At 41.6% G+C, this 25,505-nt stretch overlaps 1 protein-coding gene across 1 annotated transcript in view; it reads left to right on the top strand.

The window, feature by feature from the left end:
* Man1a1 (mannosidase alpha class 1A member 1) overlaps positions 1 to 25,505 on the top strand; it is a 170,475-nt gene that overhangs the window by 17,170 nt on the left and 127,800 nt on the right. The gene's annotated exons all lie outside the window — the stretch shown is intronic.

Here is a 25,505-nt window from a genome sequence, read left to right as displayed (position 1 = left end):
TGGTCTAAAGGTGGGACCCTGAGAAATGATCAAGTTTGCCTTACTGTTTTAAAAGTATTTCTTAGTTGACTCTTAAGTGTCAGCTTTTATTTTTCAGGCATATTTGGTTTAAGATCACAACAATGGCCTTGCCCGACGATGTCGTCTCTGTGCCTGGATTTAAAAGCCAGGTGGCTATTAGTACCACACACCTAATAAAATGGCTTTTCCGTCATGTTCCCCAGCAAGCTCCACTCTTCTAATGGAATTGAGTGTGCTGCTGTTTTCTTAACTCGTGTCTTGTGTAATGTGGTCTCTATGAAATTAAAGCAGACAGTGTGTCTGTTTTAAATTGCATTGGATAGATTTGTTTCCTTTGTATCTGTCTGAAGAGGGAGAAAGGGAAGTCAGACATGAAGGGATGCCACTATCTCTCTCCCATACTTTAATTATAAAAGGAAAACCTATGATCAGTTTGTTCCAAAAAGCCTCTTTTGACAGTAATAGCTTGCTCAACATCAAGTATTTTTTATTAGTGTGAATATATATATGCATATTATACCTCAATTATATGTGTATGCATAGTAAATACATGGGGTATGTATTTGCATAGTAAACACATTGGGTATGTATATGCATAGTAAATACATGGGGGATGGCTATGCATAGTAAACACAAGGGTTATGTATATGCATAGTAAATACATGGGACATGTATGTGCAGAGTAAATATACAAAATATGTATATGCATAGTAAATACATGCAATTTTAACTCTGGACTGGTGAAGAATTATCAGCTAACAGCTGTGTCCCATTGGTTGAGGATTTATGGAGGCACTATGCCAACTTTTTACACTTCTTATTTAATTCTTGGAAAGCCATGTGAGTTTTGTATTATGTTCCCCTTCTTACGGTTAGGAAGTTAAGGCTAAGAAAAGTCATGCAAATTGCCCATGGTTACGTAACTCCTGTGTGCCTCACTATATATTTGTCTGGCCCCAACGCCCTTTCTTCTCTTTTGAGCCTTATGTCTGCTGATTGCCCTCAGCACCAGGGCTTGGGTCTCTCCAGGGTCTTGTTTACCTTGAGGAAAGAGTTAGGTCGTGTGTCACAGTCACCCCTCTGCCTGAGAAGGGAGAAGGGGAAATCAGACGGGAGGGATGTCTCTGTTCCATACTTTAATCGTAAAAGGAAAACCTACGTTCAGTTTGTCTGGAAAAGCCTCTCTTAAGAATAATAGCTTGCTCAACATCAAGCATGTTTATTAGTGTGAATACTTACGTATGTATGCATATATATACATATATATATATACCTTAATGACATGTATATGCACACTTTAATGATATGTATATCTGTTATATCCATACATATCCATTAATGATATGTATACATAGGACCCAGAAGCTTGAAGACACCAAATTTTAAGGGGTAGTATATGAATGTTTAAAGCATTACTTTAAATAATTATATGGATGCATTATATCTAAATATATTTAAGTAAAATTCTTTAAAGTAATTAATAAGTATGCATGTATTTAATTATTTAAAGAAGTGCTTTAAACATTAATGAAAGTAATTGGGTGCTCTGGATAGTTGTAGCAAAACAAAGAGAAAGATGATAGACACCCGAAGAAACAAAATGGGACAACTGTGATTCTTGAACTTTAAAAATATATAATTATTAATTTTTTAGCCAAGAGAATCAGCCTATAAAGAATGATTATATTATCACAAAGTTCAAACTTTAAATTCATGATGAGGTATGTTACCCCCACCAAAAAAAAAAAGAAAAGAAAAAAAATCTACAAATTCCAGTGATAATGCTTCTGGCTTGGGGTTGAAGTTTTTGATACTGAAGGTGGGCTGGAGCATAGTGGTAGAGCACTTGTCTGGTGTGTGTGCTGCTTCGGGTCCCTCCCTGGCACTTGCATAGAAGCGACAGCAAAGACCGTGTTCTGTTCCTCATAAGAGATGCATCCAGACATTATAGCGCTTTTCAAAAATGTATAGAGTAAGCAATATACTAATCATTACACTCAATTCTTCTTGTTTAATAAATCATATTAGGAACCACTGCCAATACTCATATAAACATGGAAATTACCACTCCGTGGCACTGGAAAGTCTGTAGTAAGCAAGAGGGATGCAGTACTGCCACCATGGGAGGCAGAGGGCCGGAGGCACAGAGGCAGTGTAGGAAGTGCTGTGGTGGGGCAGGTAGATGGCCAGGGTCATCACCAGGTGTTCAGACCCTACGCTGCGATCACTGGAAGCCCTGAGATGGTTTTAAGTGGAGACCTTCATGTCACATTTTCATTTTCCACAAGATGTAGAGTCAAGAACATGTCCAAAGACTTGGCAGTGATACAGATGAATGTGGTGATATATAACTGGGTGGTGGAGATTAAGAAAGTAACGTACCCTTCAAATATTTAAAAAAACAAGATTGTAGAACTTGGTGAGTGCTAAAATGAGAAAATGAGGAGAGGTAGGGGAGTGGAAAATGGTAGGTTTTGGGTTTTTTTTTTTTTTTTGAACAAATGATGGTCAAGATCACAGGTGAAGGAAGGGGTGTATGGTGTGTGGAGACATGTGGTCATTGTGGTTTGGGGGATGCTTCAGACATTTGAAAGTTACCAAACAGGGGGGGCCATCTCGAGGGAGGGTTCTCCTACGTATCCAAAACCGAAGGAAGGCACATGGTCCCCAGGGACTTTTATATAACCTAATGTAAGGGGTTGTTTGTAAGAACATACATCCATTCAGCATAGGTAAAGAAGAGGAATGGTGATGTATGATACAAAGTAAAGAATGGCTGTCTTATGAGTCCAAGTCAAGAAGAGCAGAAAGACATCATAGGGCCCGGCTGAATCTACAGATCTGGAATGCAGCAGGACTTAAGGTCACCTTTTTCTTATCTGGGGGATTTTGGTCTTTTGTGATTGGACACCACTGCTTTAGTCCTCTCTGTACAAGCAAGCTGGCTACGAACACGTCTCGGAGTTTGTATGGCCAATGAGTTTAAGCTCTGTGCTTCTCCAATACATATCTCTAAGATTCAATTAAAAATTCCTAGAATGGAGCATTTAGGCCCAGGCTTCCTTAGCTGTCTAATCAGGTACGATTGGGGGCAGAGCATTGATTCATAGTACTGGTGGGTAGCCAGGATACAGTCTCCTGAGTAATGAAGAGCAGAGGGCTGTATCTAGATACCTGCTTTGTTGCACGTATTGTACTGGGAATGTTTCTGGTATAGACCTACTTGTCAGAATCACCTAGGCCAGGGTTCTGCAATGTATGTACTATAGAATATCCTGAAACTGACGATTGATCAGCATTAACATCTTTACATTATCCCATTAATGCTAATACAAAGAAGTCTGGTCAAATACCAGTTCATGAAGCAAAGTTATGTCATCCTTTGCTTTCTGTTGCTGTGATAAATACCATGACCAGAAGCAACTTGGGGAGGAACAGGTTTATTTTAGCTTATACCTTGTAGCCCATTGTTACAGGGAGTGAGACAGGAACTTAAGGCAAGCATAGAGACCGGAACCATGGAGGAACGCTGTTGACTGTCTTTGCTCCTAGGCTCATGCTCAATTCTCTCTCTTATAGAACCCAGGTCCACCTCCCTAGGGATAATACAGCCCACAGTGGCATGGAACCTCCTATATTAATGAACAATCCAGAAATCCCTCCCACAATACATGCCCACAAGCCATTCTGATGGAGGCAGTTCCTCATGTGAAGTTCCCTCTTCGCAGTGTGTCAAGTTGACAACCGAGATTCGAGACATGACACATGGCCACCATGTAACCCCTTCCCCTCTTGCTGTTTCAGAATGTGATGGACAGTCTGAACTTTAATGGTGGCCAATGGATGAGAACGCCCACAGCCCCATTTATTCCAACTTTACAAAATAATCATGCCTGCTTGGCCTCTTTTGAAACCCTACCTGTCTGTCAGGATTACATTTCAGTCTTATCAGTTCCATGCGTTTTCACCTGTGCTCTTTCCCAGCCAGCAGGAATCTTTTCTACTTTTTCTTTAAAAAAACAAAAAACAAAAAACTTTATTTTTTAATGATTCTTTGTTTAAATGCCTCTCTCTCTCTCTCTATATATATATATATATATATATATATATATTTTGGCATTCTTACTGTTCCAGGTGCCACATGCACAGGCCATGAGATGCAAAGCTCATGCTTGGCTTTGTCACTTATTAGCCGACCAACCCTGTGCACCTTATGATGCCTTTGAACCTGAGTGTCTCATCTGTGATGTCATACTAATAACTGTTTCAGGAAATGTAGTAAGGGTTTGAAAGACCAAGTATCTCAGCCCCGGTCTGCTGTGTTGACCACATACATGACAAGCCTACTAGTCTTTGCCTTGTCTTGAACATGTTGTGTGGTGTGAGTATTCTGTCACTGTGGTAACCAATGATCAAAAAAAGCCGTGCTAGCTTTCAGCCGTGTCAGTTACCACTCAAGGTTCTGTGGAGTGGGTGTGACTTGTTTGGTTGTCATAAGGCACAAAGCAAGAGGTCAGCTGATCTGGCGTTTCAGCCGGAGGCTAGAGGAGAGAATCTACTTTAAAGCACATTTGGGCATGTTCTATTGTTTTTTTTTTTTTTTTGTTGAGAGCAATGAAATTGTGTTTTAGAAGTTTGTATGGACATGATACTTATCTGTACTATAAATCCCTTAAAGAGATGGGATGCTTCACACATTTTTTTTGTGTGTCTTTTGTGTGCAGGATCGCACCTCCATGCATTATTTCAGTTGTGTGTAGGAGGTGCCGTGGTGGGCGTGTCCCTGTGCTTTCGAACGTCAGCGTCCCATGAAGCCCTTGCTCAGCTCATTGTTGACTTTCCCTTCTGCAGCATCTCCTGCCTCCACCTAACGCCTGCTGTCTATTCTGAAGGGCTCATGTGATTAGTTTGGGCTCACCAGCATACTCCAGGATAATCTTTATGTTTAGGTCAGCTTAATTAACCACAAAGAAGTTTGCTCTACTTGCTAATGTCCTTCTGCCATGTAAAGTAGAAGACAAGTCTAAGGATTGCAGTGTCATCAAGAGCCACTCATGGTGGTTCCCCTTTCTAAGCACTTAGAAGTGTATGTTATATGAAGTCAGGCATAGTCCCCTGCATTCACAGAACTACTCAACAGCCATGGCTGACTGATGGTGCAGCCTATACCTGTGATTTGTACTCACCCCAAATAAGCTATTACCCAAGAGCTATTTTGTGCCTCTAGTTATAGGTAGGAGTGACCTGAATCAAAATAAGCTCACTTACAAGTAGTGCCTTTCTATTGCCAACAGCCACTGCTGTGTATGCGGCCAACCAGAAAAGAAAACAAAGATGTTAGATGTTATCCACATATAAAGAAGCTGGGAAGACTACACCATGACTTCCTTGGCCTCTTAGTGAAGCCTTCCCAGGTGCCCTTGATAAAGTATCTTGTCTTAATCATGTTTTTCTCATGTTACAAATAGGTGTTCTGACCTCAGCAGGGCTACTGAAGTTGTCAAAATTGAACCATAACTCTGCCTAGCAGGCAGTGGTAATGTAGAAGTTAGGAGGGTAAATTCTGGAGCCAGACTCCCTGAATTTGGTGACCCCTCTGCCACATGTATATCTGATAACCTGTGTTCTCATCTGTAAAACAAGAAAATGTAGGCCGTATTTAATGCAGCTGCTGTTAATGATGAATTACGCGTGTGTGCTCAAACACACCTTAGGAGGGCTAAGAACTGTGGCTAGTGCTGTATATTAGGGTTATTATTAGAGTTGAACAGTTTGCTTTGTCTCTCAACAAGTGCCATTTTGACCCCCAGATTACATTTGGCAATGACGGTACGTAGCAGTTGTCCACATGACAGGATGGGGTACAGGCATCTATCATGTAGAGGTCGGGGAAGCTGCTAATCAAATCATCTGGCATTACATAAACCTCCTGCTCAGCCCCGCCACTGAATACACATCCAAACAACAAAACAAAGAATTACTCACTTCAAGTCAAATGTCAGGAATGATGAGATTGAGAAAGCCTGTTTTAAATCAGCAGTTTATTATACTTTCAGTTATTAAAAGTATTTCATTTGCAAATATGATGTTTAGGTGTCCTGAGTGATTTTGAATAGTAAGGATGTTCAAACTTAAAATCACAAGTCACTGAGTCCTATGATAAAATTTTTTTAAAAGAATGGAAAAAAAAAACCTTTTTTTTTTTTGGTGATTAAAAGAATAATTTCCTCCCTGTAGCTAATTTTACATGTAACACAGAAAGCACAGGACAAGAATATATTTCAACTCTTGAATATACATATAGGGGTTAAAATACTCTGCTCCTGATAAATATTGAGTGGAGTGTCTAATGTCTTAATCTGGCAAGCTTTCTTCTGAGGATCATAAGGAAAGAAATTACTTGGATTTGGGAACTTGCTGTTACTCTGTGTTTTGTGCTATAGTCAAGGTAACCATCGTAGCTAGCACAATAGGAACTTAGAGTACATGAGTTACAAGGCCTGAAGCATTTTGCCAAGTTCGCTCTTTTTATAAAATATTGCATAAGGCTTGTGTTTACTGTCTTCACGCCCTCTCCAACCACAGGCTTATCTAATGAGTTAGAGCCGTCCTCAGCTCTGCCTGTCTCCACACAACCTCTCACCCCCATCTCATCTATTCCCTCTACCTCAGGTTTCGCTATTTGTGTGACTTCACAATCTCCACACTGTTCATCCATTCTTGGGTTCATAGTTTTGTCCTCTAGATGACTGGTCACTTAGTCATCAGCACCTGCCATGCCATAGAGTACAGAGAACCGGTCCAGGCCTGTCCATCCTGCCATCTATGATTGCATACCTTTTTCTTGTTGTGAAGTTCTGGAGTGTTCATTTGTAAAGTGTAGTCAGTGTGTTGTGTCCCAGTGCCAAAAGCCCAATGTGAGAAAAAAAAAATCTAGCACGTTTCATCATCTTTCATTCTGCTCTCTACTCGAGGAAACTAAGAGCCACATGGCACATACACAGCAGTAACCTACACTTCAGTGTGGGTCCAAAAGAACCCTGATGTGCTGGGCATCAGATAGATGCCCAGATATGCCTGGTGATTGACTCTGTGATAGCTGTGAACTATCGATATAATATAAGTTTGTGGTTATAAAATAATAGAGGGACTTTCGTGCTGCGGTATTTAGAAAAATTCTTGGCTTACATAAATATTCTCAGAAGGAAAATGTTGTGACATTTGAGATCAACATGCAGTGCTTTGTGAAACATTATTCACAATTTTGAATTTAGAGGCATAAGGGGTAATTGTCCATCTGCTTAACTTAAAAAAGAATAATAAAACACTTTTATTTAAATAATTTTCTACTATATTTTAACATCATGGTTAACTGAGGAAAACACTTCTAGTTTCATTTTGTGACGTGATCCTTGTTAAATGACTCTAACTTGGTTTTGTGACTCTCTAAAATGAGAATCGATAACTACTTCCTTATAGACTGTGATTAAGAAGGTTCAGGTATAAATGTGTTGAGCATCTTCCAAGGATTTGTGCCAAGTCTCACTTGTTTCCGTGATCTCGGACTATTAGGAGGGAGAACTTCTCCTGGCAGCTGCCACCTTGATACAGATTCAGCTGCATGCTTGAGCTGTACATCAAAGATCTGGAGATCCCAAAGCTGTGAGCCAGTATTATTTCAGTACGCTATCATTCAGCACCTTGTGAAAAGACCTGAGCTTCAAGAGTGAACTTCCAGGACTATGCTTAAGTGCCACTGTGAAGAATTAGTTGACTTGGGTGGAGGAGGACCTTACATTGCAGTGAGTCAGCATTAAGTATGCTGTGCTAGAGTCGTGACTTTTATAAACGGGAAGGGCCTGGTGGCCAGGATTATAAGCCTGGGGAACTTGCCTCCTCTAAGTATATATAATATCATTGTATAGCGACAGTCTGGGCCATTGGCTAGAGTGGCCTACAAAATCAAGACTTGGGGTCAAAAAACAGCCCTATTAGAAGAGGTCGCTGGATACCAAGTTGTCATGAGATGAGACTTGAGATATGAGTTTCTGTGATGACCATTCAGATGCAGCATGTAATCATGGCTACAGTGAGCAAAGCCTGAGACCAGATGCTTCGGGTTGGGGAGCAGAAGCAAAGCCTGCCCTGTTGCCCCTGGCAGTGCTGAGAGCTCTCAGACACACAGCTGTGCACCACAGGCCCTTAGGACAGGAGCAAATGCCCGATGTCTCTAGGGAGGTATTTTGAAGACATGGCAGAATGAACAGGGCATCCTGGTAGAGGTGAGATTTGGCCTGGAAAGCCCAATATTAAGGCAGGTTCACTCTGCTACAACTCGGTCTCATTGGCGATTTACTTTTTGCGGGGCTGATGAATGTGTGGTCTGTTTCTCTTTGTAAGAACATGCCCGGCCAGCCTCTGCAGTGGAGGGCAGAGGGCCCTGGAACCAAACAGCATCATGACTCATCGTAATCATCTGTGGGTCATGTGTTTAATCCACTGGACTTGAGGACTTAGGTGACTTGTCAGTAAAGTTCACAGGGGAGGAGTTCGTTCCTGGGAGAGTGACCTCAGATAGACCAAGGAAGTAGGTAGGATGGACAGGGCCCTCATAGATTCTGACAGCCTCCTGGGAGAAGGAAAAATACTCAACTGCTTCGAAGGAACATTTTAAACAAAGATATTTTAAGTCCCAAGTTGGATTCCTAAACCAAGGACAATGTTTTATATTCAGTGCTGGGAAGGGAAAGTCTGTCAGTGGTAGAAGGTCATATTTCTGTTTAGAACAACAGTATTGCTTCCAGAAATGAAGGATATGGAATTCAAATATCATTTAAACAATGAAAACACAAAGTCTAAGAGTGTCGGTTTATATGGAAATCAACAGTGTGAGATCCAAAAATCTACTGACCGGTTTTGAATAAGATGTGGGGTGTGTGTGTGTGTGTGTGTGTGTGTGTGTGTGTGTGTGTGTATGTGTACATACATAATACAAGTTGGGGAGAAAGCTTTCAAGTTTTTTTTCTTTCACATACACATGAGGGAGAGAAGTTTTACATCTATGAAAAAGAGAAATTGTAATTCTGCTGTGATATACCATAAAAGTAGATAAATATTTCATCTAGTGCTATCAGGTTTACAAGTCAGAAGCACAACATTTATAAAAGTACTTGGTTTGTTCATGTATATTTGTGTGGTGCGCTTATATGAACATATGTGTGTTTACATGTGTGGGTACATGTGTATGTGCAGGTGTACATATATGTGTGCCTCCAGGTGCCCTCAATTGCTCCTTCCTCTTCTATATTAAGATGGGGTCTCCCTGACCCTGTGGCTCCCAGTTTTAACTAGTCTGGCTAGCCAGCTTCTTCTGGGGATTCTCCATCTCTACCTCCCCTACTGAAGGCACAAGTAGGTCCCCATGTCCACCCACCTTTTTATGTGAGTTCTGGGGTTCTGAGCTTTCATTCTGACACATCCACAGCAAGCGCTTTATGCACCTAGCTATCTCCTCAGTTCTAGGAATACTACTTCAAAAATTAACTTGTCTTCTTTCCAGGAAGCCAAAGCTGTTTAACAAAACAGGATGCAATTGAGGGGTACTTCAGTTGTTACTGACAGTGTTGAGTAGATGATAATACAGATGATAATTTAGTTAGCATTTGAGGTTGTCATCCCCAAAATATAACATACTCTGCATCTTTGATAACAGGATTTTCTTTAGCAATATATTCCATTCTGAATATGTGTTTTCCTTTTATCCAACAAAGTAGAGGAAAATTGCTGAAGTCGTTCCATGATGTTTACTGAGTGAATCCAACTTCATAGCCCTTCATTTAATCGTATGCCTTCCCTAAGCCCCACACAGAAGTCATTTAAAACTTGATCAGCTACCACAATTTCTTTGGCAATCAGACATTTTATTGTTACACAAGTGAAACCTTAAAAGTAATTTCAGTCAACACGTAACATTTCCAGAAAAAAAAAAAAGAAAAAAAAAAAAAAAAGAAAGAAAGAAAAGGCAGAGGAAAATTTCCTCTCTCTAAATGTGTATGTGGTATGAAGTCCAATTTTGACCTGGCCACTCAACTTTTACAGATATCCGAAGGATTGCTACCTGAACTCAATAGTAACAGACGAGTCTTCATTCGACCTTTTGATGTTGCCACCGCAATCCCTCTGGCCTTGTGCACCCCTTTACAGGAGCGGAGCCGTCAGTGTGATGGCACAGCTCATCTACATCAGTTTGGTTCAAGGCCAAAGGGAAATAGAACACCTGCATACCTTGGCGAAGGGCCCATGGCTAGAACCTCAAGCCCTACGGAGGCTGAGAAGGGAAACTTTAGCTTTGACAGTTTCTATTCCACTCAAAGGACAAGCCAAGTGATGGGAGTCTGGGGTGTGGGGTGACTCGATCCATACTATCTGCAACGGGGTGTATCCTTTCCTCACCTTGCTATTGGTTTACATGTTTGCAGAGTCTACTTGAACAGTAAAATAATTTGGCCTCTCCTGACAAACTTGGCATATTTTCTTCTCCTTAAATTTATGGGATCTTTGTCTGGTTTTAAAGCAGAGCAAATTTGGAAGCTGCCGCACTCAAGAGCTAATATGAAGCAAGGCAGTCTATTTTAACAGGTCGCTGAATCCGGCATATATTTAATGCTGGGTACATGCCATCGAACAAAAGTGAAATGAAGGATGATTTTCTCTTAAATAGGCTTTATCAGATTTTAAAGCTCTAACAGAATGTTTAGAGTAATGCATTTTCAGGCTCAGGAAATCTGTACACTCACTCAGAGAATATCTCCCATGAACTTTAATCTCAAGAAAATGCCATTTACAAGGTAATAGCAACACAAGTGGATTAGTTGTTACTGCTTGCCTTAAAAAATGATGTCATCCAAAATAATTTGCCATTTTCAATAATCTAAGTAAAAGTCTTAAAAATTGGTTTTGAAAAGTAACGTGTGTGTGTGTGTGTGTGTGTGTGTGTGTGTGTGTGTGTGTGTGTATTAAACAAGGGTTTAACAAGAAATGTGATGTTGCTAATTTGGGATCAATTTTTAGTGTTATTAACATGTAGACTAGTGTATCAGGCAATCTCTGTTTCTGTGTCTCTGTGTCTGTCTGTCTCTCTCTCTCTCTCTCTCTCTCTCTCTCTCTCTCTCTCTCTCTCTCTTTCTCTGTCTGTCTCGGAGGGCAAGGTTGGATAAAGCACAGGGACAAATAGCCAAATGAATGGAAACACATGAACTATGAACCAAAGGCTGAGGGGCCCCCAACTGGATCAGGCCCTCTGAATAGGTGAGACAGTTGATTGGCTTGATCTGTTTGGGAGGCATCCAGGCAGTGGTACCAGGTCCTGTGCTCAGTGCATGAGTTGGCTGTTTGAAACCTGGGCCTTATGAAGGGACACTTGGCTCGGCCTGAGAGGAGGGGACTGGACCTGCCTAGACTGAGTCTACCAGGTTGATCTCAGTCCTGGGGGAGGCTTTGCCCTGGAGGAGGTGGGAATGGAAGGTGGGCTGGAGGGAAGGAGAGGGGGACGGGAGCGGGGAGAACAAGGGAATCCGTGGCTGATATGTAGAACTGAATTGTATTGCAAAATAAAAGAAAAAAAAATGAATATATTAAGCTGTCATGTTGGTGATAAAATGTCACCTGCAAGAAATGAAGAATAAAGATTATGAAATAACCAGGCAGGGTGTCCACATCCAGATGAACAAACACCTTTCAAGGGAGAAGAGTTTTCACTGTTAAAGTCTGCATAATGTCTTTTTCAGTGTATATGAGAGGATTTATTCTGGCTTTCTTTTCTTTAATCCATCCTTGAGCTTATTTTTTCTGTGTCTACAGTTTATTAAAAAAAAAAAATCAAAAGTTGGCTCTCCCTGTTGTGCCTCTCAGAGTATCACTCTCAAATGTTACATTTTCCTCCAGAATTACTAGGTAACAAAAACACATATCCATCGGTGTGTATCCACATCATGCCATCACTTCATTTGAGTGTTTCTTTGGAAGGCACAAGGGTAATTTGGCTCAGGACAGGGGACAAATTGCAGGCTTAGGGGTCAGGCAGAATTCAGAGCCAACCTCCAACACATGCTAGAGGTGTGGCCTTGATGGATGACTCGACCTGTTGAGTTCCCTCCTTGATGTGTTGTGAGCAATTGAAGGGAGAATGCTTCACATGCTTTCTTCCATGATACTGGTCATGTTTATTGTGACATAATAAGGAAGCCACTTTGGGGTGGACCAGTTTAGTATGTTAAGTTTTATAGTGCCGTTCTTTGCTCCCCTAGATCATATTTTGGAATCAGAGTTTCTGGTTATAATGCATTAATACTACATTTGGTAAGTAATTTTAGAATACTTGCTTTTAATACATTTTATTTCATATTCAAGACATTTCTAAAACTGTTATCTATAGTATATAAATTACTGTCAGACTCTTACCTGATATGGGTCCTGGGAATAGAATAGGTATTTTACTAATAATAAAGAATTTGGAGAGTAATTATTTCATAAACTAAAATAACCAAGTTTTCTAGAGTGTGTGACATTTTATAACCAATCTATTTTAATATATTAGTTATAATTCATATTCCTTTGTTTCAGAGAATACCGATTTCTGGTATCAATTTGAAAAAGAAATGCTTGTGCTCTGTGACTGTACTCTTCATAACAACTTCCTTTTTTTTGTCTAACAAAACCAGGAAGAGACTAGGATATTGTTCAGTAGGTATCTGGGGTAAAATTAGGACCAATACAAACAGTGAGACGTTAGTCAGTACTCAAAAGAGACGAGCCACTCTTAATGTGGATATTACGAGCAATGGCGGAATCAAACGTGTATCACCAGTGAAGGAAGCCAGTCATTGCTGCTGCTGATTCCAAGGATGTCGTATTCTGAACAGAGCAGTAGTAAGGTGGTTTGAGGGCTTTTGGGGGGGAAGAGCTATCAGGCACAGCGGAGAGCATCTTGGGGTCCATGGAAAGACTTGTCTATAGTGGTGAATGTACACACGCTATTGTGCATTTGTCAGAAGCCATGGAATATTCAGAGAGGGCACCCTAAGGTAAACCACAGACTTTGGGTGCTAATGGTGTGTCACTGTAGGCTCGTCACTTGGAATGAATGTGTCTCTCTGCGTGGGGTTGAGCTAGCAGAGCTTGTATGGTTTGTTGGTAAGGAGGACATAGGGGAACTCTTTGCTTTTCTGTTTAGTATTTCTATGGCCATAAAACTGCTAAAAGACCTCCACTTAAATAAAAATAAAACATTGAAAAAAGAAATAAAGAAACGCATGTACCCCTTTCTTCTTGATAGCCAAAGAACAGAGTTCTCTGGGGCTGGTTGGGTTTTTTTTTTTTAATCAAGTTAATCATAGACTTTTTTGAAAATAAAATTCAAGTTATATTTTATTCATGACTGTTTTCATAACTAGCAACTTTGCTGTCAGTAACTGTTCTCAATAGTACCGATGGCTTTATAGTATTTGTGAAGTTTAAAAAGGGATCTAAATGAACAAAAGTTTAGTCTTTATGAGCTCAACAAACCCATAAACAAATTTCTTTTAAAAAAAAATCACGTATTTCAGCGTGCACATGTGCTCACAGGAATTTGAGAGTGTATGTCTTAGGTATCTCTGGTGCTCAGAACCCAACCAGGGCTTTGCACATGCCAAACAAGAGCTCTACCATTGAGCAACATCCCTGGCCTGAATATTTCAGTCTTGCAAATAATCACGTGCCATTACTGGAAAAAAATATTAATATCTTGATGATTGCATGTTAAAAATGGCTGACCCTATATTTCTGTATATATGTGCGGCGAGCTCCTCGGCCAGCGAGGAAGAACAACCACCACTCGAGGATTCTTCTCAGATCACACTTTATTGGAGTGCCTCTTGGTTAAGGGAGAGCAGGAGGTGAGGGGCCCCGAGGACTAAATTGCAGCTGCTTATATGAGGATTCAAGCAAACGGGTCAGTCCGTGATTAGATCCCACCAGAATGCGAGCACAGGGAGCCACGGGATAGGCTGAGGACATAGAGCCAATTACCATATACGCGCATGCACGGGCCTCGGGACACGTAGTCCTAGGAGCATAGCCAAATATGGAGTTGTTTACAGCTGGGCTACCAGGAAATCAGTGCCATCTTAGAATGACGGCTCCCTGCATCTATGTCTCCATATGGATGCATATATGAGTGATGGTGTCTATGCACATTCTTGGGGAGGACAGGTGTCCACATTGGGTGTGTCTCCATATGGATGCATATGTGAGTGATGGTGTCTATGCACATTCATGGGGAGGACAGGGGAACACATTGGGTGTCTTCCTAGATCACACTCTATCTCATCTTTTCAAACAGGTTTTCCCATTTAAACCTGGTGCTCACAAGTTGTTTGGACCAGCTGGCAAGCAAGCTCCTGGGATGTGCCTGTCTCCCCAGAGCCCAGCCTCCAACCCCCAAGCTAGGGTTACAAATACTCATGCTCTGAACCCAGGCCTTCATCCTTGTTCGGCCGGCACTTTAGTGACGGAGCCATCTCCCCAACCCTAGACTTACATCTGTATTACAAATTCAAGAACTCAAAAATAAATTCTCTTTTGCTATGAAAATAGTGCATACAAAATAAGTTTTTAGATTTTAGAATTAAAAAGGAGCACCATGGGATGCCAGCGGAGGATACCAATGTCTACGGATTGATAAAAGAAACATCTTCAGTTGCTGGTGCTTTCCACAAGTCATCCTTGGTCTTGGTATAAGAAACAGATAGTGGAGACCAATTGGTATCATGGCCCACAATAAAGGCCCTCTTTCTGGCTTTACATTGACTACAGAGGCTCTAGCTTGGCTAATCTAATGAGCATGGTTTTAGTGTTAATTAAAAATCAGCTAGATAAAAAGGCCCAAAGCCCTGAGGGTGAACCTTGAAACCGAAGTGGCAACCTTTGTATAAAGAGAGCAAGGTCATTAACCAGTAGGCAGGTGTTTTGATAGGAAATAGTGTGAGTGATAGCTTCTCCTCAGCTGATGCAAGATTATCTCATACAAAGAAACTGTTCTTGGATGCAGAGCTTTGCTCCAGAAAGAACTGACCAGACATACATACACGAACAAGATGGTTACTGATCTCTAACTTTGAAGGATTACCCTTTGAATATTTTTGAAAATTGTACTTGAATCTTACTCAGGTTCTTCATTTTTTGTTCGTGTGTGTGTGTGTGTGTGTGTGTGTGTGTGTGTGTGTGTGTGGTTTTGCTATTGTTTTTCTTTGCTTGTTTGTTTGTTTATTTTGTTTTGTTTATGCCTTGAACTCTCCTAAACGTTTTGTGAAATAGCATTAGAATTTTATCATAAAGAGAACCCTTAAATGTACATGACTTTTTTTTTTCTTTTTTTGCTAGAACTATAAATGTTGGCTTTTTCTTAGGAGATGGAGATATTGCTTAGAAACCACCAGTCAATTTGTCCTTCATAAGTAGTGATTACTAGAATTCTCTCTTTTTTTTAAACTGGCTTTATCAGGCATTTTCTTCCTAAAGAAATTGCCATTGCTAACCACTCTCATTTCCTAGGGTAATTCATGGCAACCCATTAAGATTCATGCAGTAGCATTAAATAATTACTTCTTTATATATCTCCTGCTGCCTTTTTTTATAAAGTATATTAAAATTGGCTGGGAATATAGTCAGGATATAGAAATCTGAAGAAAATTCACGGGCACACAAGTCACCTTCTGCAGACGGCAGCCCCAGGATCCAGTGATAAACAAACTGTGCCCATAGCAACCGAAAGAGGAAGTCTAGTTCTGTAGAAAAAGTAAAGAAAAACTAGTGTAGATGTTGCCTGAGGGTGGTGTTAAACCTCAGGAAATACCATAGCTGACAGGAACTGTCCCACAGTGGGCAGTCAGCAGCTTGGCATGGAGGAGACGGATTCCCGTTTTTCTTTAAATCCATGGCCAGGCCTGCTAGGGTAGGTAGAATGAAGCCATTTTGTGGGGTTCAGTGCACAAGACCAGGCCAAGAGGAGTTTTAGTGTGGACCGGAACCAAGAGCTAAAATGGAGGGAAGGGGGCATCCTGAGACTTCAAAGCGTCGAGACAGGACAGGAAAGGCTGTAGTACGAGGCTCTTTCCTCCAGCCTTGGCTTGCAAGCTCATAAGGCATGGTGTCCTATGCTTCCCTACCCCAGCAAGGGCCTCCTCCTATGTGGGGAGCAGCTAGAGAGCTCAGCAGCTGCAGAGGTTTGGAAGCGGCTTTGGAAGGGTGCGAGGGTTCGCAGCTTCGCCCTTCCTCTGTGCCATGCCGGGCCTCAGCTTCTGCAGCTGTAAGATGTAAGATCCCGCAGGGTGGGGTGAGACTTCCATGTGCCAAATTCAGTCAAGTGCCTCTCACAGTTCAATGTGGTAGGTGTGTGACAAAGCTTACTCACTTCCTCCTCTACAGCTCCCCAGCTCTAAAACCCACAGCGACGACGGCTCGCACGGTTTTATTTGTAGAACAGACTGTTTAAAACCCTAAATGCTATCTAAACTGTGAAAGTGCTACTCATCCACAGAAAAGAGAATTGCCCAGAAGTCTGGGCACACATGCCGGATCTTAAGGACTTGACTAATTTATAGCAAAAGGAGCGCACGGTGGGACCAGAGCAGTCTGAGATTCTGGCACGCCTGGACTAGGAGCAGATGAAAGTTACCTCCTGAGCTGTGGAAATCTGTATACCCAGAGACTCACCAACAGACCTGATGCCTATAAACCCGAGGATGCAGTGTGAACTGCTAATGCTGATGTGGGTGTCCGTAATGATGTATGGGAAGGCACATGCATGTGCAGGTGCACATGTATGTGGCAGTGTGTGTGTTGGGGTAAGCATGCCCTTGTGGAAGCCAGATCTCATCCACCTGTGCTGCCCTCTAGAAACACTTAATCTTGCTTTGTATTTTGAGATGGAATGTCTCATTGGTCTAGAGCTCACCCATTTGGTTAGTCTGGCTCCAGGGATCCCTCCATCTTTTGATATTACAAGTGTGCACTGCATGCCTGACTTTTTATGTGGATGCAGGAATTAAACTTGCACCCTCGTGCTTTTATGACAAGCACTTTACTGAGCCATCTTTCCAGCCCCAGTATAGTATGTTTAAGTGGCTTAAGCCAGAGCCTTTGTACTCGTTTTATGCATCCCTATCATTTCTGGTTGCTCTGGACCAGACCATTATATTTTACCCAGTCCTTTGATTTTATCCTCTTTCTCGACCCAAAGCCAGGCAAGGGTAACAAGCATGGGATCTTGTAGAAGAAACCAAGGTGGGTTTCATCTATCCTCTCCCCGAGACCTCAGTGAAATGCAGCACTCTCAGTTCAATTGAATTCTGATCAACAAAAGTTTATTTTTTTAGTGTGATATGTGTAGATTTGCCTGGTGACGTTTGCTCTGTGTCCTCACTCTGGCAAACCTCCTCTGTCTCCATTTACAATTCTTGGCTTGGCAGTACTGGGTACTCCATAAGTTGAATTGTCATTTGTAATATTGGGCAAGAGAACCTTGGAAATAGAAGATTTTAGTAGCCCTAGGGAAAGAGAGAGACAGCTAATGGATTTCAGAAATTCAAAGAGGAATTGAACACAGCATGTGAATAAGTGTTTTAACTTAATGCAGGGTAAAATTGGAAACTACTCTGGCCAGGAGGGGGTTTCCTCTGTACAGCAGGATGATGGCTAGAAGGTGACGAGGGTGGGGGCCTCCCTCGTGGAGAGCTTTCTCCAGACTCCCAGGTGGCATCTTGGTACCTCTTAAATGAGGGTGCTAAATGCTTCTGTATTAACCATGATGGACTCTCAGGCCCGCAGTCACAGAATGCAGAGTCATACCCCAGTCTGCATTCTGTCACCTCTAAGCGACATTGGCCTCTTTTCTTTTCTGTCCCATTAATTTACTTCTCCTTCAATTGCCCTGACGGCCCTGGCTCTGAGTTTCCTCGGTGCCTGCTTGCCTTTCCCAGAGTGTTCTTTCTTATCTCTGCCCAGCTCCAGAAGCCTGGGAGGAGAGTGAGAAGCTGGCCTGAGTGAATAAAGGTGAGCATGCCCCGGGGGAATGGACTACTAGCCGGCTCATTTCTACTTCTGACTCCTGACTGCACTGTCAAGGAGATTCCTACCACCCCTACCCCCACCCCCACCCCCGTTATGTGAATAAAAGTTTTAGGTTCACAGTTAAACTGTGCAGAAAGGATTGAAAGTGCTCACTTTGACCTCTCCTACAGTCAACGCCTTATACCACAACCCGCCATTTGTAGTAACTGACTCTTCATTGTTTCTTTCTTTCCAGATAGAGTTTCTCTAGATAGCCAGGCTAGTCCCAACTTGGAATCCTCCTGCCTCAACCTCCCAAGCCTTATCATTTCAAGCGTGTACCACCACCCCAAGCCAGGATTACTCTTTTTGAAGCACGAGAAAGCGGAAAGGCTAGCCTCTTAGACAGCAGGGCGCATGTGCTCACTGCTCAGCTGCTCTGGCTTTATCTGTGCCTCTGCACCTGGGCTGCTGCTCCCCAGGGCCCCTTGTGGGTGATACGCCTCGGCTGGGCGATGCAGGGTGAAGGGATAAGCCAAAAGACGGCTGGCTAGATTGCTGCCCCTCGCTCGCTTCCTTCTCTGGAAATTCCGCTTGTGGGATAAGGAAGTTGAGGGGAGCTATGCACTTTCACTTTTCTTGTCTCATTTTCACCGAAGACAGAGAAGACGTTGACAAAATGACTTAGAGATGCTTTCTGTTGACTTTGTATCTCAACATTCTGTAAGTTATTTTTATATGGCAGTCAGGTCATTTCTGGCAACGTTTGGGAGGAGGAGCCACAGCCTGATTTTATCTTCTTCTTTTTTTCCCCCCTCTATTGGCAAGATTTTAAGTTATGTGTTTTTCAGAGAATGGATCCCAGGCATAATTGAAGATGAGGCTTGGAAAATAGCTCAGTCCATGAAGGCTTGCTGTGCAATCGTGAGGACCTGAGTTCTGTCTTCAGAAGGTTCGCTGTAAAAGGCATGATGTGATAGTGTGCATTTATAACCTCCACATTGGGAGGGGGAGACAGCAGGATCCATGGGGCTCCCTGGCCAGCCAGCCTGACCTGCTCAATGAACTCCGGGTCCTAGAGAGGGACCCTGTTTCATAAAACAAAAAAACAGAAAACCAAAAAAAAAAAAAAAAAAAAAAAACGTAGTTATCATTGGGTTTCCACATGCATGTGCATGTGATTACCCACATAGGCTCATACCCACCTTATCCACCAGCACACACTGGCACATAGTTGTAGCTGTATCACCACCTGGTAAGTTAAATTGATCTCTTACCTTAGACCTCCCCTAAACCACAGCCCTATGTAGCTTCTAGAACAACAGGAACAGGAAAGTTACCAGAGGACAAAACATCTCTTTAGTGCCACACAGCCTTACAAGTCAGCAAGGGTGGCTTTGGGTTTCCACCCCCATGCTGCTCTTCATTCACTGTATGCTGATGCCCATTAGCTCAAGAGCCCACTGGCATGAAACTCAAATCTTTACACATCTAAATGTTTTTAAATAGACTAAGCAAATGTAGCCACTGGAGCCTGCTTGCTTTACATAGTCTGTGAAACTGTACCCAACATCTGTGGACTGTTTTAGGTAGTGGCAACTGCCTTTCTAAGTTTTCTAGCTCAGAGATCCCTGCCCTTCTTCTAATGGGCTCCCTTCATCCCCAGCCCCAGACCTAGCCTTCCCTCAGGCCCCTTCTCCTCAAGGAGTTGCTTTACACTCTCCTCCTGTATGGTGGCCTCTTGCCCCGAGCCTCTGGGTGACCTCATAATATAAGAATTGTTATCTCCAGAAACTCTAAGTACCCGTAGTCCCTTACCCATCTCGAGTTCATATCTTCTTCCTGGATCAGCAGCCAAAAAACCTCTTAGAACACATGCCCTTCACAGGCTTATCCATGGAAACAAGTAGATGGGACTTCAAAGTTAAAGACTGGCTCACTGCCCTACTCTAGAAAGGGCCATTTCCATTCTTCATCATTCCTTCTGTCTCTCTTTGGATAGCAAATTGTTGTGTGCACTTTTAAATGTGTAATTTTATAGAAAACTCAGGTGCAGTACATGTTTGCCTGGTCTGTGTATATTTGTCCTTTCTGTTTGTGTACTAGGAAAAATTGTGATGACACTTTGAGATTACAAAGATCAATGACATATTTCTCTTTTTCAATACAAATGACTATAATGCTTAAAATGCATTGAGCGCTCACAGGGTGTTGGGCTGTATGTTCTTTACATGCATAATTTTATTTAACCATCTCAACCAATGAAGCTATACTTTTTGTTCTTTCACATCTGATGGATGCAGAAAGTGGGATCAGAGAGATTAATTGCCTCACTAGGAGTACATCAATGTTGTCAGAGCTGGCATAAAAATCTACTTTGTAAGGTGCCTATGACCTGCCCTTATGTATCACTCCTAAAAATAAGAACATGATTTTCTGTAAGGACACACAGAAAAGTAAGCAAACAGCCTCGTCAGACAAAAAGCCACACTGCGGAGAAGAGAGGAAGATATTTTGACAACATTCAGGAATCAACAGCATCCTTTGTAATTCTGCAATTGCTCTGCTCACAGGTCCACCACATAGGACTGAGCACTTACTTCATTTCTGCCTTTCAGCCTCCTCTTCCTTTTCTCTCCAGACCCTCTATTTTCCTTGTGGCTTTGACTGCTTTGTGACCCCATTTTATGACCTTTCTTTGTGGATACGTACATCACTGCTTCTCCAACAGTCGCTGGCCTCAAGATTCTCCCAGAATGTCTCCCTAAGTATCCCAGGTAGAGATGGTCGGCTCAGCCTGGCTCCACCCATGAGTAGTGAGAGTGACTTACAAGAATACCTCACTTCAGAGACTTATGGCCTCCCCCACCTTTCTCTCTTTAAATCAAGTACCAGGCCCCGGACCACTTGGTATGCCAGGATCAACCCCCAATTTACAAAGGGTTGCCAGGTGTGATGGCACCGAACAGAGGCAGGTGGATCTCTATGAGTTAGATGTCAGCCTGGTCTCTATGGCGAGTTCCAAACCAGCCAAGGCAACATAATTAGATGCTGCCTGACTCCAAACAAACAAGAAAAGTCAAAGTACAAACTGGAAGGGACTGGAAATGGGACTGAAGTCACAAGTGTTCTAAAGGAAGAAGCGACACCCCAAAGTCTGTATAAACCTGACTGGCAAAAATGGGGAGATTTTGAAAACGTACTTTTAATTGTCTATCCTGAAAAATCTTAAGATTATATAAATAAAAGAATTATTTCCTAAGGTAGTTCCACTAAAAAAAAAACCAAACACACACAGCTATATAATCTACCTAGAGCTCAGGGGAAATACAAGCATATTTATTGTCTTTCCACTGTCCTTGGAAAGACAGCCTCTAAGACAAATTATTGAACACAACTGTAGAGCTGTACACGGTATTTTATTCCTCTTATTGTTCTATGTTTATAAGCTTTTATTGAGGCTGTATATGGGACTGCTAAGCTTCCACACAGTATCTGTTAGATTTTAGAAGAGATAGGCTTGTCTGCTTTCTTTTGAATCCTTTAGCATCTTATTATTCATAGAGTAACAGACACTCAATAAATGACATTGTCTAATTACTCAGCCCTGATGTCAACTGTAAAGAATAGTACAAATTGAGAAATCCTTTCCATGAGCCCAGAGTCAAGGAGAAGTAAATGCTTTTTTGCATATTTTATGCTTCAGTTCCTTCCTTTCTGGGTCAGGACAATGGATTGCTGTTGTGAATTTTTGTGTCCTTCCTTTATTTCTATCTATACTCTGTGTTAGCTCTGCTCTACACCAATGCAAATTCAAGTCCGGTTTGCCTTCCATTCCTCTTGTGAGAGTTTCAGCACTGCATTTGGAGACCTCATCAACCCCTGGTTTAGCCTGATTTTAATCCTTCCTCTTAGAATGGCAAGCTATAGAACCCTAATTAAGTATATAAAAGGCTACAAAGCAAAATAAGAGGCCTGTGAAGGAGGGGGGGGATCAATCCTATTCATGGACTTCTCTGGTGACAGTTATAGAAGTGACCTTCTTGTCTTCTCAGCGTGCTGCAACACAGAGTCTGGAGAGATTGAATGTCTTTGTCCCCATGGTCCTGCAGCTGGTTGTGGCAATACTGTGGAATGACAAATGTTTCTGTGTTTTCAAAGAGCTGTATAAGTCATAAATCTGAAATAACAAATTGATTTTATGTAGCATGGTTATGCTCTGCATGCACACACCCTGTCCAATATATACATACGTGTATATGTATGTATGTGTACACACACACACATATAATCTTACAGCTTGATGTACTATGGCAGATCATTTCAACCTAAGGTGATTGGCACTGGAGCCCATCAACAATATGGTTGTTTCCCTTCTTTGTCCAGAACACTGAAGAAAGCACCCATGATGTTCTACTCAGGATATTTGGTCACATTAGTATCTTCTTTTCTAACCTGAACTCATAGAAGAGACGAGAGCTCATCAAGAGATGAGAAAACCATGTTGGGAAAGATGCAGCAACTTATGCCATCTCAGCAGCTAAGCAATTAACATCTCATTTTTCCTTGAGGGGGAAAAGGATAAGAAAAGCTAATAGATAGGTTGGTAGGTGGGTGGGTGGGTGCATGGCTGGCTGGCTGGATGCATAGATGGATAGACAGATAACACTTATGGGGGTTATGTGATACTATACATTGTATAAATGATAGTTTTATGTAGCCAACAGGCCTCAAACTTATGTAACCAGGCATAACTTTGAACTTCTAAACCTACTACCTGCCTCTTTTGAGTGCTGGGATTTCAGGTGTGTATCACCATGCCTGGTTTTGATGATTTTTGACAGGGTAACACTTTATCTGAGGTAAAGCTATATGCTGGTTTTAAGCCATTAATAGCACTCGTTTCCATTCAGATTAAAAGCCAAAACAATAACTATAATGTGTTTTTGTTTTGTATGAGGAGTTTATTCCAAAGCTTTTGAAATTTTAAAGCATATTTGGAAATTGTCAGGAATGAAGAGTTTAGGAGAGTGCTGTGATGATATATTGTGCACCTTAATAAAATTTGCCTGAGGATCAGAGGACAGAACAAGCCACGAGATTAAAGCTAGAGGTCAGGCAGTGGTGGCACAGGCCTTTAATCCTAGCATTCAGGAGGCAGAGATCCATCTGGATCTCTGTGAGTTCAAAACCACCTTGGACTACATCAGATTGACTCAGTCTAGGAGAGAAACAGAGCCAGGTAGTGGTGACACACACCTTTAGTCCCAGTATGTGGAAAGTCACACGCCCTCAATCCCAGCAATAGAAAGTAAAGTAATATGGTGGGTGGAGAAAGGTATATAAGGTGTGAGGAGACTGGAACTAAAGCCTTTTTGGCAGAGGAAGTTCGTTCGGCTAGAGGCCTATAAGCTGAGTTCTTTCAGGCTGAGGAGCTGGTGAGGTAAGAGGTGGTGGCTGTGACTTAACTCTGCTTCTTTGATCTTTCAGCTTTCACCCCCGATATCAGGCTCTGGGTGTTTTATTAAAAGAACTTTGAACATTCTTTCCAAAGCTCATTGGTTTCTATTTTCTGTGATATGAACACAATTGGCTTTCAATATAGGCTTAACATTTATAAACACGTAGCTACATGTCATTCATCAGGCACTGTGCTATGTGCAAAGACACAGGCCATGCTTCTAGCATCCTGCCATGAACCCTGTGAAAAATTGTCATCCTGAATTTTCGGATAAGTAAAGGTGGTCTCAACAGAAGCCACCCATTCATGCATGTGTGACCAATCAGTTGGCATCATAAGCAAGAGAAGTCGGGTTACCTGACCTCAAGTCTGTTGCACCTTCTAATAAAGCTAATCTATGCAAGAAAAACCTTGAGAACATTACCTTATGCACATTTTCCGATCACTGGAAGATCTAGTCTGGTACTTGAAAGAGAGCTATTCTGTTACAGACTCATTAGAGTCAAGTGATGAAATGTACAGGTTCCTGCCCTCAGGCTCTGGAGCCAGGCCAGTGTGGGTAGGCAAGCTGGATCCTTGGCTGTGATGTCATGACTCTGAGTCAAGCTTTATTTTGGTTTTAAGTTCTGAACGTCGGTTGCCTCATCTACCAAGCCAATATGGTTTGAAGATAAATTATAAAGCGTTCTGGAAAAATTAGAGCACCATACAGAAGGGAAACAGTTAGCCAGAATCCCCAGGAGATAGTTTAGATTCTTGGTGGCTGTTAGTAGTAATATGGGTGAGAATGGGCAATGAAATAGGAGATAGCTAAATGAAGGTTCTCTTTATTGTGTTCAGGGACATGTATAGATGCTGTTTTGAGTCAGGTTGATCTTATTGAAGACCTTCTGTGATAACTAGACCTTGAATAGTATCAACAGTTTTTCGTGATATTTTGCAAGAGCATGTTTAGATTCATTTATTTTGTGTGTGTATTGTGTGTATGTATGTGCATCATGTTCATATCTAGTACCCAAGAGGGTCAGAAGAGGGCATCAGATCCCCTAGAGCTGGAGTTGTGCATACTTGTGATCCACTATGTTGTCGCTGGGAGCCGAGCCTGGGTTCTCTGCAAAAATAATAAGTGCTCTTAACTGATAAGCTTCTCTCTATTCCTGTATGTGATGTTTTTAATGGTCCTAAAAAATACAGGACAAGATGAGAACATTTTCATATCATTTCCATATTTTGGTTACTGTTACTGTAAAATAGTGGCATGAATAAGCATGAATTGAGCAGTCCTGAACTCTTTAAAAACTCTGTATAAAAATAATTATAGTCCTGGCCTGGTAGCACAGGACTATAATTCTAACAATTTTGGAGGCTGAGTCAAGAAGATTGTGAGCTCAGACTGGGCTACATGGTGAGCTCAAGTTCAGTCCGGGCAATTTAATGAGATCCTGTCTCAAAATAAAATCTAAGAGGCCTAAGGAAATGGATCAGTGAAGGAGTGCTTGTCTGGTGTGTAAGAGGCCTTGTGTTCAATTTTCAGTCCTTAAAATAGTAATTATTACACATGGTCTTTGAGTCACAAAACTGTTTTATTCAACTAATTTATGGGACAGATGTTATATTTAAAATTATTATTGGTCTCTAATTTGTGAATAGATAGACTCTATCTCCAGTTAACATATGTGTACACAAATACATATTTTTATTAATGACTGACTATAATATCCAAAAGGTTTTCAATCTCCTGGCATAACTGTAAGATTTCTTTTTCTTTCCTGTATTTATTTCAAAATACTCTTTCTTATTTCTTGGTCAAAAAGCACTGAATTATTTAAAGTGATAACCTGGAATATTTGTCTATGGAAACAAAATAGGAAGGATCTTGCACAAAAATATGAATTCAAAGTTTCTAGATCTAATATTTTATGAAAATGAAATAGAT

This window comes from Peromyscus leucopus, chromosome 8a, assembly GCF_004664715.2.
Source record: "Peromyscus leucopus breed LL Stock chromosome 8a, UCI_PerLeu_2.1, whole genome shotgun sequence".
Taxonomy (NCBI): Eukaryota; Metazoa; Chordata; class Mammalia; order Rodentia; family Cricetidae; genus Peromyscus; species Peromyscus leucopus.
This window is presented reverse-complemented; position numbering and strand designations above follow the sequence as displayed.